The sequence below is a fragment of the Tamandua tetradactyla genome, chromosome 5 (genome assembly GCF_023851605.1).
Source record: "Tamandua tetradactyla isolate mTamTet1 chromosome 5, mTamTet1.pri, whole genome shotgun sequence".
NCBI lineage: Eukaryota > Metazoa > Chordata > Mammalia > Pilosa > Myrmecophagidae > Tamandua > Tamandua tetradactyla.
Genome location: NC_135331.1, coordinates 133,336,207 through 133,350,889, shown reverse-complemented (window position 1 = coordinate 133,350,889; position 14,683 = coordinate 133,336,207). Strand labels below are relative to the sequence as shown.

The 14,683-nt window shown below is 36.4% G+C and overlaps 1 protein-coding gene across 4 annotated transcripts in view; it reads right to left on the bottom strand.

Annotated features, from left to right (window-relative positions):
- LOC143684874 (uncharacterized) overlaps positions 1–14,683 on the bottom strand; it is a 118,513-nt gene that overhangs the window by 23,385 nt on the left and 80,445 nt on the right. Inside the window, exon 7 of one of the 4 annotated variants that reach the window (XM_077162280.1) lies at positions 12,940–13,550. The exons of the other annotated variants lie outside the window; for them this stretch is intronic. The gene's annotated coding sequence lies outside the window, so the exon portion shown is untranslated. Of the gene's footprint in view, positions 1–12,939; positions 13,551–14,683 lie in introns of those variants that run through there. 4 annotated transcript variants of the gene reach the window in all.

Sequence of the window (14,683 nt, the reverse complement as noted above, 5' to 3'; positions counted from 1 at the left end):
CACCTCTGTGCTTCCTCTAGCATAGAAAGAAGAATCTTTGATTTTAAGGAGCCTCATATAATTTGAGGAAGGCGGTAGCTAGAACAATGATTTGGAAGTTTCTGTACTTGATATATGACAGTGAGTTCTTTCTTTTGTGGAAAGAAGTGAAAAGCGGCTTTGTGGTCAGAGCCAGTTCCCTCCCTTTGGGCTCAGTTTTCTCAAGTGAAAACTGGATTTTTTAATACAGTTCTTGCAGAATTATTTTGTATATAGAACATCATACTTTAATAAATTCTATTAGGTGCTCAGTAAATTAGGGATATTATGATTATTTATTCTTTTCTGGTAAGCTCTGCCTTTCATGTGAAGTTTAAAAAGAACTATGGATTAGGATGCCTTCTCAATTCTAGCTCCACTTCTGCCAAGAATTTGCTATGCCTCTGTAGGAATTCACCTCCCTCTTCTGAACATACATTTTCACTTTGAGGAAATGAGATGTGCAATTAGATGAGTTTAAAATCCTTTCCAGTCTTAATTTCTGATTTTTGCCTTGGTGGTTCTTGGACCAGAATGTACTTGCTTACGTATGTATCAGCAGGGATGCCCAGTTGTTCCTTTGGATGTATCAGCCAGGCATACCAATGTTTCCACTTCCAGGCTCCTTTGACAGGAGACTGAAAATACTTTCCTCTGGGGAAGAAATCCAGTAAGGACATCCTAGCCCACAGACAATAGTCATTTTCCAGTTTATAATAAGGTCAAGTTTCTTATCTTGTTCTGTGCACTATAGAGCTGTATTCCAGGTTGGACTTTCTATTGTCTTGCAAAGTAAGAATAGAACCTCGCATGCAATGCTCAAAGGACTTGATACACTGATTATAAACTAATTGATAAGTCAACCCATTCCTGAAACTGTGGGCTGCCTTTTTGTTAGAAGGTAGCAGTGTACAGCATCACAAAACAGTATCTTGGCTTACAAAGTGAAGATTACTGGTTCCAATTCAAATGACAATTAATGACACATTGAATTCAGCATGGAGTCAAAGTGCAGAGTTTAAAAGAGGGCATTAGCTCAGATATTTGGCCAGTTTGCACTGGGCCCTAGCATTTGCTTGCATATTATCTGCATTTCCTAATCTGAAGACTTTGAAATCTGTTAACCTTGACGTTTTACTTTTTAAATAAGCGTATCATGAAATAGGAAAAGAATATAAAAAGAGAACAAAGGCATATATTTCTTGAAAGTTTCTAATTACAATAAATCTGGGACCCAAACTTTAGATTATTTTTATATTCATGGCCATGTCACATTCTATCCCCCTTGCTTTGTTTTTCCATAATAATTTTAATTAATTGATAAATCTGTACACTTATCTACTTGAAGATGGTGCTGTCTCCCCAAACTGGAATGCTGTCACTTAGTAGACACTCCAAAATATTTGTTAATATATGTGAAGTGATACATTTCAGCTGCTCTCGAGAGTAATAACTTTTATTTTCAATAATGAAAATTTACAGTGCTGTTGCATTTTTAATAGCACATGGTTTTGCTAGGAAAATAAATGCAATTGTAGAGCCAAACATCTTAGTGAAGACCAGGCAATCTTCTTCAGTGAGAATCACTTAAGGCTCTTGTAACTTTCAAATCAAAGCCATCCACAAGTGATCTTAATGGATGGACATTCTCTTTGTTGATTCCTTCATTCAGAAGTCTATTTGCTTTATTTTTTGGAAATGGCTTCATTCAGCTAACACATTTATCAGTTTTATAACCTAAGCCAGAAAAGGTAGGTTTACTGGAGAAATAAGATGAATTCTTTGAATGGTAAGATGCAGGATTGTGTGAATGGTAGAGACCTGTCCTAATGTAGCCTATGCTAAACACAGCACACTGAATATAAATGACATTTTCTTCATGAGCCAGGAGCATAGCTATGAGAAAGCAGTTATTTGATATGGGTTTGACTAGAGATAGAGGGAGAGATGATGTGAAGCATGGAGCCACATGTCTGTTGTCCTAGCAGTGGCCCTGGACTTAGAAATTTTTGCAACAATCCTGCATGAAAACCAATTCTCTCCTCATTTCTTTTTTCTCATGAAGATGTAGTGAATCTTAACTATTGGGCAAGTGCAAAGCTGGCCATGTTTCTGAAAATGAGTTAGCATATTGAAGATTAGAACATTTCTTGGTTTTCTTATGTCCTTGAAAAGTATCTTATATTCTGGTGTAATCAATGGTTTTGTGACCCCATTCATCCTTCCATCTGTCTTTATTAGATGAACAATTCTTGATCACCTATCTATGCAAGGCCCTATGTTAATTTGCTGAGGTTGTCATAATAAATGATTTTATCCATATCATAAAATTGTTCAGACTATGTATAATGTTCAGGATGGGTTATCTTATTTTTTTCAGAACTGCATATCCTTAAGGTTTATTGTTTGAAAAAACAACCATCTAGTGCCATGTTTTGGGTAGATAGTCAATTGTAGAAAACATGAAGATAAATAATTTTTTTCCTTTAATTAATGAAAGGTCCAAGAAGGTCCCTAAAAACAATGACTTGTGGTGCCTGTCTAAGCTGGTCAGGGGTCTTCTGTTATTCAGGTCAGGGTCATTATAAATCCTCTCATAGGGGCCTATACCCCTGTGGCTAATGACTGATCTCTATACCCTACCATGTCCCAGGGAGGAATCTACATTGACAGCACAAGCTGCCTTAACTTCTAGATAACTACTTAGGAATTAAGTACCTATCTTAATATTTCACTTATTTCCTCCTGTCCAGAACATGTGGGTTGCCATTATCTCTTCAAACTCAAGCACTTTCCAGTTAACAAGAGAAAATGGATAACAAAAAGAATACTTGATAAAAAGGAATTATTTGTGCCAGATAATAATAATGTCCCTGTCCTGGAAACCACTAGGATCATTCACAGCTCCTCTTTTTTATTTCCTTTAATATTTTAATTGACTAATCTTCACATACATACAGTACATGCATGGTATACAATCAATGGCTCACAATATCATCACGTATTTATGTATTCATCACCATGATCATTTTTAGAACATTTGCATCACTTCAGGAAAAAAAAGAGAAATAAAGAAAAAAATTCATGCATCCCATACCTCTTATCCCTACCTCTCACTGACCACTAGTATTTCCATCTACCCAATTAGTTTTACCCCTTATCCCATTATTTATTTATTATCTACATATTTTTACTCATCTGTCCATACCCTGTATAAAAGGAGCTTCAGACACAAGATTTTCATAATCACACAGTCATACTGCAAAAACCACGTTGCTGCACAATCGTCCTTAAGAACCAGGGCCACTGGAACACAGTTCAAGAGCCTCAGGTACTTCCCTCCAGCCACTCCAATACACCATAAACTAAAAAGAGACATCTATATAATGCATAAAAATAACCTCCAGATAACCTCTTGACTCTGAAATCTCTCAGCCACTGAAACTTTATTTTGTCTCATTTCTCTCTTCCCCCTTTTGGTCAAGAAGACTTTCTCATTCTCATGACGCCAGCCCTGGATCATCCTGGAAGTTCTCCCATGTTGCCAGGGAGGTTTACACACCTCAGTGTCATGCGCCATGTAGGGGGGGAGGGCAGAGAGTTCACCTGCTGAGTTTGCTTAGAGAGAGAGAGTGAGAGAGAGGTCACATCTGAGCAACAAAAGTGGTTCTCTGGGAGTGATGCTAAGGCATAGTATTAAGTCGACTTAGCCTATCCTTTGCAGATGTAAGTTTCATAGGAGCAAAACACAAGATCGAGGGTTCAGCCTATTGATTTGTTAGTCACCTTGCTTGCAAGAATATCAGAAATTCTCCAAATGGTGAAGTTGAATGTTTCCTCCTTTCTCCCCAACTGCCCAAATTGCCCTGGGATATATCAGGGCATATATACTAACCTGGACAAACCATCAAGATCTCACACCCTGTTCAAGATTCCACATACTTACGGTGTTCAACTAAACTGATCATACAAGTTAAATTAGGTAATGCACTACCCAAAATATAAATTTTGCCAAAACTAAAGGTCTCTCCCTTTGGTCTCACACAGAAGTTGAAATTTGAAGATATGGACCATAACATCCTTTACACTGTCTTCTGTTCTTCTCCAGTCCTAGCCAGATCAACTTCATTCATATAAGTTGAAGTCTTATCCACTTTTCAGCTTTTTAAACAGTTCCTATTTGAGTACTGCTGACTTTCATAGCTTCAGAGCTTTCTAACTCTGTGTCTCAGGTGGCACATAAATACCTGAAATTTCTGGGAACAACCAGGTTATATACAAACTCAGTATCTCGGAATTTAGAAATAACAGTTACAACTCCTGAATATATGTGATGCTGTAAGAGTTTACAATCTAGGAACCTTTAATAGGCCCCAACCTGAAAACCCATGCTCTCAAATTCAGTTCACTGAGTTTTTATATTATAGTTATCCCATATGAGCAAAGCATTATATTTGTTTTTTTTTTTTTTTGTTTCTGACATTTCATTCAACATAGAGTCCTTAAGTTTCATTCACCTAATTGCATGCCTCATACCTCATTCCTTCCTGCAGTTGCTCCGTAGTCTGTTGTATGTATGGACCACAGCTCCCCTTCTATTCCTTAGTTGGTGTGCCTTTAGGCCACCTCCATCCATTGCTAATCATGAACGCTGCTCTCCTAAATACCAGTGTGCAAATGTCCATTCATGCCCCCACACTCACACTCAGTTCCTCCAGGTATATACTGAGCGATGGGTTTGCAGGATCATTTGGCAACCCCACTGCCCTCTAAGGGACTGCCCCTCTCGGTTTTCCTACAGACAGCGAATAGGTACATCTCTTTCTCTGCATATTCTCTAGCACTTCTCTGTGTTCATTTTTCAAGTTTTATTTGCACATATATAATCCAACCTAAGTAAACAGACATGCCTCACCACCCCATAATCTGCATGAAGACATTTTCTTCCACAAATAATCCATGCCCCTTCCCCATGCCACCTGCCTGTTGACATTTAGTTTTGTCATATAATGCCTTTGTTACTTTCTGTGGAAGCATATTTCAGCATTACTGTAGACTATAGACCCTAGCTTGTGTTGATTGTACTTTTTTCTTGTATACCATCCATTTTTAACACCTTGCAATCCATCATTGTCCACTTTAGTCATTCCTAAATGGTACTGTCTCAGTCTTTATCCTCTATCTTTTCTTCTGATTTCATATGTGCCCCCAGCCCTTCTCCTTCAGTCATACTCACATTCAGTTCATTCAGTGTACTTATATTATTGTGCTACAAACAGGTAATATTGTGCTATCCATTTCTGAATTTTTAATATCAGTCCAGTTGCACAATCTGTATTCCTTCAGCATCAAATGTACAGACTATACCATATTTTATTCCTTTGATAACTTGTGTTCTTAACTTCAACTCTCAAAGTACACTTATTAATGTTAGTTCATGTTAGTGAGGCCATACAGTATTTGCCCTTTTGTTTCTGGCTAATTTTACTCAGCATAGTGTCCTCAAACTTTGGCTACATTGTTACATGCTTCATGACTTTATTCAGTCTTATAGCTGTGTAACATTCCATCCTATGTATAAACCACAGCTTGTTTAGCCACTTATCTCTTGATGGACATTTGGACTGTTTCTATCTCTTGGCAATCATAAATTATGCTACTATAAAGATCGATGTGAAGATGTCCATTTTTGTCCTTGCCTGAAGTTCCTTTGAATATATACCTGGTAATGGGATTCATGGATCATTTGGCAATTCTATACTTAGCTTCCTGAAGAACCACCAAATTGCCTTCCAGAGCAGTTGTACCATTTTACATTCCCACCAGCAATGCATAAGTGTGCCTCTTTTGCCGCATCCTACACAGCACTTGCCATTTTCTGTTTTTTTTGTTTTTGATAATGGCCATTCTAGTGGGTGTCAGATGATAGCTCATTGCAGTTTTGATATATATTTCTCTAATAGCCACTGATGTTGAGCATCTTTTCTTGTGCCTTTTAGCCATTTGTATTTCCTCTTCTGAGAAGTGTCTATTCATGTATTTTATTCATTTTTTAATTGGTTTGTTTGTCTTTTTGTTGTTGAGTTGAAGAATCTCTTTATATATTCTGGATACTAAACCCTATCTGATATGTGGTTTCCAAATATTGTCTCCCATTGAATAGCCTACCTTTTTATTTTCCTGACAAAATTCTTTGATACACAAAAGTCTTAATTTGGAGGAGATCCCATTTATCTATTTCTTTTTTCTATGCTTGTGCTTTAGGTGAAAGGTATAAGAAATTGCCTCCTATTACAAAATTTATAAGCTATGTCCCTACATTTTCTTCTAAAAATGTCATGTTCTTAGTTCTAATTTCTATGTCTTTTATCTATTTTGTTTCTATTTTTGTATAAGGTGTGAGATATAGAGCCTCTTTCATTCTTTTGCATGTGGATATCCAATTCTCCAAACACCATTTATTGACGAAGCTATTGTGTCCCAGGTGGGTTGCCTTGACTGCCTTGTCTAAGATCAATTGTCCATAGATAAGAGTCTATTTCTGAACACTCAATTCAATTCTATTGATCAGAATATCTGTCTTCATGCCATGCCATGCTGTTTTGACCATTGTAGTCTTGTAATATGCTTTAAAGTCAGGTAGTGTGAGACCCCCCACTTCATTTTTCTTTCTCAAGATATTTTCAGCTATTCCAAGCACACTGTCCTTCCAAATAAGTTTGGTTTTTGGTTTTACTATTTCTGCAAAGTAAGTTTTTGGGATTTTAATTGATATTGCATTGCATCTATAAATCCATTTGGGTAGAATTGATATCTTAACTATATTTTATGTTCCAATCCATGAAGGTAGTATGCCCTTCCATTTATTTATGTCTTCCATGATTTCTTTTAGCAATTTCTTGTAGTTGACTATGTATAGGTCTTTTGTTATCTTTAGTTAAATTTATTCCTAAATATTTGATTCTTTTTGTTGCTATTGTAAATGGAATTTTTTTTCTTAATTTCTACCTCAGATTGTTCATCACTAGTGCATAGAAACACTACTGATTTGGGGGCATTTATATTGCACCCTACCACTTTGCCGTATTCATTTATTAGCTTTAGTAGCTTTGTTGTAGATTTTTTGGGGTTTTTAACATACACAATCCTATCATCTGCAAACAGTGAGAGTTTTATTTCTTCCCTTCCAATTTGGATCTTTTTTTTCCTAATTGCTCTGGCCAGAACTTCCAGCACAATGTTGAATAACAGTGGTAATGTGGGCATACTTGCTTGCTCCTCATCTTAAGAGGGAAAGCTTTCAGTCTTTCCCCATTGAGGATGATGTTAGCTGTGTGTTTTTCATATATTCCCTTTATCATATTGAGAAAGTTCCCTTCTATTCCTATCCTTTGACGTGTTTTCATCAAAGAAGAATGTTGAATTTTGTCAAATGCCTTTTCTGCATCACTTGAGATGATCTTGTGGCTTTTCCACTTTGATTTGTTGATATGGTGCATTACATTAATTGGTTTTCCTATGTTCAAGGAGCCTTACATACCTAGGCTAAATTCCACTTGGTCATGGTGTATAATTATTTTAATGTGCTGCCGGATTCAATTTGCAAGTATTTTGTTGAGGATTTTTACACTTATATTCATAGATTAGAGACCAAAGTGATTGGTCTGTAATTTTCTTCTCTTATAATATCTTTGTCTGACTTTGTATTAGGGTGATGTTGGCTTCATAGAATGAGTTGGGCAGGTTTCTTTGCTCTTCAAATTTTGCAGCATTTGAGCAGGATTAGTACTAATTCTTACTTGAATACTTGGTAGAATTCACATATGCAGCCATCTGGTCCTGGACTTTTCTTTTTGGGGAGCTCTTTGATGACTGATGCAATCTCTTTAGTTGTTATTGGTTTGTTGAGGTCATCTATTTCTTCTCGAGTCAATGTTGGTTGTTTATGCCTTTCTAGGAAGTTGTCCATTTCATTTATGTTTTCTAGTTTATTAACATATAGTTGCTCATAGTATTCTCTTATTATGTCCTTTATTTCTGCAGGGTCAGATTATGTCCTCCCTCCCATTTCAGATTTTATTTATTTTCATCCTTTCTCTCTCTCTTTTTTTTTCAACCTAGCTAAGGCTCCTTCAATTTTATTTATTTTCTCAAAGAACCAACTTCTGGTTTTGTTGATTTTTCAATTGTTTTCATGTTCTCAATTGTATTTATCCGTGCTCAGATCTTTGTTATTTCTTTCCTTTTGTTTTGTTTGCTTTGGGGTTAGTGTTCTTTCTCTATTCTTCTAACTGAACAGTTTATTCCTCCATTTTTGTTCTTTCTTCTTTTTTAATGTAGGCCTTTAAGACAATAATTTTCCCTCTCAGCACTGCTTTTGCTGCATCCATAATTTTTGATATGTTTAGTTTTTATTTTCATTCGACTTGAAATATTTACTGATTTCTCTTGTCATTTCTTCCTTGAGCCACTGGTTGTTTGAGTGTGTGTTGTTTAGCCTCCATATATTTGTGAATTTTCTGTCCATTTGCCTGTTACTAATTTCCAACTTCATTCCATTATGATCTGAGAAAGTGTTTTGTACAATTTCAATCTTTTTAAATTTATTGAGACTTGCTTATTGACCCAGTATATGGTCTATCCTTGAGAATGATCTATGAGCACTTGATAAAAATGCATATCCTGCTGTTGTGGGGTGTAATGTTTTGTAAATGTTTGTTAGGACTAGCTCATTTATTTATTATTCAAAATCTCTGTTTCCCTATTGATCCTCTGTCTAGATAGCCTATCCATTGATGAGAGCAGGGAATTGAAGTGTCCAACTATTATTGTAGAGGAGTCTACTTCTTCCTTCAGTGTTGTCACTGTTTGCCTCATATATTTTGGAGCCCTCTGACCTGGTGCATAGATATTTATGGTTGTTATGTCTTCTTGTTGAATTGCTTATTTTATTAATAAATAGAGTCCGTTATGTCTTTTAATTGTTTTATATTTGAATCTAATTTGTCTGATATTAGTATAGCCACTCCTGTTCTTTTGTGATTGTTGTTTGCATGAAATATCTTTTCCCAACTTTACACTTTCAATCTATTTTTGTCCTTGGGTCTAAAACAGGTCTCCTGTAGACAGTATATAGGTGAATCCTGTTTTTTAATCCATTCTTCCAGTCTCTGCCTTTTGACTGGGGAGTTTAATACATTAACATTTAATATTACTACTGCAATGGTAGTACTGTCTTTTACAATTTTGTCTTTTGGATTTATATGTCATATTTATTTTTTCCTCTTTTTACCTTTACTGATAGTCTTCATTTCTACACTGTTTTTAAGGCTCTCTTTTCTGTCTTTTCCTATCTGGCTATATTGCTCCCTTTAGTATTCGTCACAGAACCAGTGTCTTAGTCACAAAATCTCTCTATGATTATTTGTCTGCAATTATTATAATTCCCACCCCCTCATTTCTGAAGGACAACTTTGCTGGGTATAAATTTTGGTTGGCAGTATTCCTCTTTTATAATCTTAAATACATTATACTATTGCCTTCTCATCTCCATGATTTGTGCTGAGAAATCCACACATAGTCTTATTATGCTTCCCTTGGATGTGATGGCTTGCTTTTCTCTTGCTGCTTTCAAAATTCTCACTTTGTCTTTGACATTAGACAATCTGATTAATAAGTGTCTTCAAGTATGTCTGTTTGAATCTATTCTGTTTGGGGCATGCTGTGCTTCTTGGATGTGTAATTTTATGCTTTCATAATAGATGGGAAATTTTCAGTGATTATTTCCTCCTTTAGTCTTTCTCCTCATTTACCCTTCTCTTCTCTTTCTGGAACATGTATATTCATGTGCTTCATGCTGTCATTCAATTCCCTGAGTCCCTGCTCATATTTTCCATTATTTTCCCTATATTTTCTTTTGTGTGTTAGATTTCAAATTTCCAGTCCTCTATTTCACTAGTCCTTTCTTCTGTCCCTTCCAAATATTGTTGTAGATTTCCATTGTTTTTCATCACTTCTATTGTGACTTTCATTACCATAAGTCCTGTGATTTGTTTTTTTCAAACTTTTGAGTTCTTCTTTTTGTTTGCATAATGTCTTCTTTATTATAATTCCTCAAATCACCGATTCGATTTTTGATGAGATTTTCCGTGGCTTTTCAAACATCCTGAACTAGTTTTTTCAATTTTGTATCTCATTTGAAGTTTTGGTTTGTTCCTTTGACTAGGCCATGTCTTTAATTTTCCTAGAACGGCTCATTTTTTAAAAATATTTTTACTGTAAACAACAAACATACAAAAATTCTTGACATACAAACTTCTATACATGGTGTACAATCAATGGTTTACAATATCATCACATAGTTGTGTATCATCATCATGATAATTTTTCTTTGAAAATTTGCTTCACTCCTGCAAAAAGAATAAAGAAGATAAAAGAAAAAACTCATACGTACCATACCCCTTGCCCCTCCCTCTCATTGACCACTAGTATTTCAATCTACTCAATTTATTTTGGCCTTTATTCCTGCTTTTGTTTGTTTATTTTTTATTCATACTTTTTACTCATTTGTCCATGCCCTAGATAAAAGGAGCATCAGACACAAGGTTTTCACAGTCACATTGTAAAAGCTATATCATTCATTATACAGTCATCTTCAAGAAACCTGGCTACTGAAACACAGCTTTACAGTTTCAGGCACTTTCCTCTAGCCACTCCAATACACTATAAACTAAAAAGGGGATATCTATATAATGCACAAGTATAACCTCCAGGAATACATCTTGACTTTTGGCTTGTTTTTTTTTTTTTTGCTGGTATCTAGGCAGTTGATTTCCTTAATTAGTTCATTCTGGAGGTGCTTTTTTTCTTTTACCTAGGGTTTTCTTGCTAGATGGCTTTGTTCTCTATCTGTTCTTTGCCATTCAGTTCAACTTATTCTAGACCTCTAGCATAGGTTCTGTTTAACTGATCAGAACTTTTCAGTTCTTGTTTTTCTGTTTCTTGCCCCGTCTTTATGGGGCCTTTTTTTTTTTTTTTTGAGGGAGGTCTCCTCAGATATTATAGACACCAGTCAGATTTTCCCAGAGCTGACAGGCCACATCTCAGGAGGGAAGAGTAGCCAGCATCAGTTTTACCTGAGAGTGAGACCCAGCAGGTTGTCCGAGTTTCCTGATTTCCTATACTTCCTAGCGTGTGGTGCTTGTCTGCCTGTAGCTTCCCACCAGCTTGAAGTGATGCTGTGCCTTTAATTTCAGCAGACTCTCCCTGATGGGAGCATAGTTGAGACAAAGGTGAGGTACTAGAATGGCTTTAATTGCTTCTGTTTTCCAGTCCCTGGGGCCTGAATTCATTGGAGGAGGGATTGCACTTAAGCTGGGCCTCTCCCCCTTTTTCTTGGGGAAGATACACACCTGAGGAAATGAACTACTTTCTCCTGACTTGTTACTTTGTCTCTGAGACAAGCTTAATTCTGCCCTTGCCTGGGGAAATGCTGGAGTCTGAAAGTTCTTCCAGTTCTATTTAATGGGCTGTTTAAGGACTTAAAAAAAAAGGCAAAAAACGACTTTTCAGAGCTGTACCCCCACTCCTTGGGTTTGTCAATCAAGAATTTAAGCTGGTATGTGGCTCTATGTATTTCCAGGCTCTATGTGCCCCCTTTACTTGGGGTCCAGCTCTTTTCCAGTATTTTGTGCTAATTCAAAAAGCCTCTTTTTTTTTTTTTATTAGCCCTACCCTCTCTCTGCCAGAGCAAAAACTCCTAGTTCCTTTAGTGCTTATTTCAGGTTTAGCTGTACTGGGGGCCTGTTTGCAGTAGTTAGAAATTATTAATGCTGCGATTGGAGCTTGACTGAGCTAAGCCCTTGCTGCTACTAAAATCTGTTTCCTTTCCCCTGGGGGAAACAGTCTGTTGTGCCTGTGAAAGAGGGATGCTGGCCTCTCTGGCCTGGGGACTTACAGTTCTGTGTGGAATCTTAGCCATTCCACCTGGTCCAGACTGTTATACACTGTGTATCTGGTCACTGATGTTCCCCTGGCAGTTATTCTGTACTATTTTCTAGCAGCTCTGAAGGGCCAACTAAATCCCACACCTCACTATGCCGCCATTTTGCCTTGCCTCCTGAGCTCCCTTCTTTTATTTTCCTATTTAGCCAAACAACCTTTAGGGACAGCTAAGCAGGTGAAACCAGAGCCTCTTCTAGAGGACTTGCACCTCAGAGACATCAACAAGTTTTTGGGTTTTTTTGTAGTGCTGGTCAATTCTTATCACCTGGCTGTACAGGGAGTTGGCACTTTTTTGCCTGTGAGTTTGACCTTGTAGAATGTTCCTTCAGTTGCTAGCAAGCAAGGGGGTGAAGAATGAAATCAAGTATTTGTTGAACTTCATAGGGTAGGACAAGTCTAGGGTTGGTTGCTTGATGCCTTTGTGATGTTCGGCATTCTGTTACTGGAACTTGGAAAGCCACAGAGAATAGAAATTTCATGTATCACTGACAGATTTGGAGGATCTGGACCTGTTGGTACTTTTGTAATGGGGAGGGTATTATTATATTTTAAATTGCATAGCTCAAATTCAAACTCCACAAAAGGATATATTGGAAAGGAAGATTCCTCTTTCCTATCTCTATGGACACACACTTCCCTGCTCTACTAGTCTTAGTTAATAATATTTCCAATCTTTATTTTATTTATTTTGTTTTGTTTTCTGTGTCATCCCTGAAATAGTCAGTGTATACAACCGTCATATATACTTTTATTTTATATATTTAGTAACTATAAGTGGTAGCATACTTTGTAATCATAACTTTTATTTTGCACTTAACATATTTTAGAGATCATTACTTGTCACAATATGGAGTTCTGCCTCATTCTTTTATAATAAGTGAAAATGAGCCCTATTTATCCTTTTATCTGTTGATGGATATTTAGGGTATCCCTGATCCTTTGATATTACATAAATGCTTCAAATCAAAGTTTTTGTATCTGCATAATTTCTTCTTGTGTCAATATGTAAGGTAAATTACTAGAAGTGGAATTTCTGGGGCAAATGTATATATTTGCAATTTTTGCCAAACTATCCTCCATAGACGTTGTAACAATTTAATTTCTCACTCATAAAGAGCATCTGTGAGGACATATCCTTATCAGCACAGTATGTTATCAAATGTCTATTCTTTTCCAATCTGATGAGTTCAAAATGTATCTCATAATTTAATTTTTATTATCTTTTGTTATGTGAGGGACATTTAATTTTCTTTTTGTAAGATTTCTGCTAATTTTCTTCGGAAAATTGAGAAAAAAAGCCCACCTCAGATGTCTTGAAAACAAGACATTCTTTCTTCAAATTGTGGGAATTTCAAAATTTTCAGTTAGGGCCTGCAATATTAAATATGTTTTAAATCAGGCTTAGTAGATTACTAAATGAGAGTGCTCCATTAATTTGAGTGATGCACAGTACTTTTTGTTTATGAATACTAAGTTCAATGGCTCTCAGCTCATATTTTCTGGATTTAAAGCATGTAGTCATTTCAGATCTGTGGAAAATAAAAATATTAGAAAGTGAATATAACTTGCCCCTAATAATGAAATAGAATGCTTAAATTGAGTGAAAACATACAGTTCACTTTTGTACATAGTAAAAAACATCAAACTAGTTGTCAGAATGTGAGACCATCATCCATGCTTTATGGCTACATGGACTTGACCATTTAACTTCCCTGGATCCTAGTTTATTATGAATACTTGCAAGAGACTCTGACCCTGCTACTGTTTCAAATTAAAGACTTGTCCAGACTTTAATGTGCACTTCTTTAATGCTAGCCCATGTCCTTGGATAGACTTCTGGCTCCATTCTGAGCTCTTACCTAAGATGAGACAATACTGCCTAAACCACAGAATATACTATTCTCAGACAGACTGCACAACTGGCTGCCCCCTTCTGTAAGCCCATTTGGCAGATACCCTCAGACTTTCCCTGACCTCTCGCAATAGTTTTCCAGTTCTCCTTTACTCTTCCCTTTTGTGCCCTTTAAAAGAATTAGCTACCTCTGTACTACTTGGAGTTCAGACTGGCTGCTGCTGGCTTCTCTTCTTCCCTGCCAGTTTGAATAAAATCTTGTCTTGCCACTTTAACTACTGTCTGATGCATTTCTTTGACATTATGCATAAGTGAAGAGAGCTGTATATTGATGGAAAAAACATGACTACTTTCACAGGAAACACGTGTATTAGTTCCAAGTCTTCTAATAGTAAAACAAATAATGATCCAATAATAGTCATACGACATTAGAAATGGAACCAGTGTTCTATAAATATTCTAAACATCTAATTGTTTCAAATTCTAGGCAATTTTAATTAACCATTTGCCATCATGAATCCCATATTTAAACAAAATCATCAAACATAATCTGACAAGTTCTTGGGCCTTGGCAAGCAAAAAAGGAGTCTGCACAGGAAATTTACTAGTAGAATAGATATAAATGTTAAGAAATAAAAGAAAAAAGCTACTACTCTCTAATAGTTTGTGTCCACAAAATTGGCCAGATTAGAGTGGACAGATTTTCCAAATATGACTACTGCAATGAGCTAATTAGCTCTAGCCCTCTCCTCCCCCAAACTCCATTTGTCACAAAGGGTAAGTGGAGGGGTGGAGGAGGGTATGAGGGAA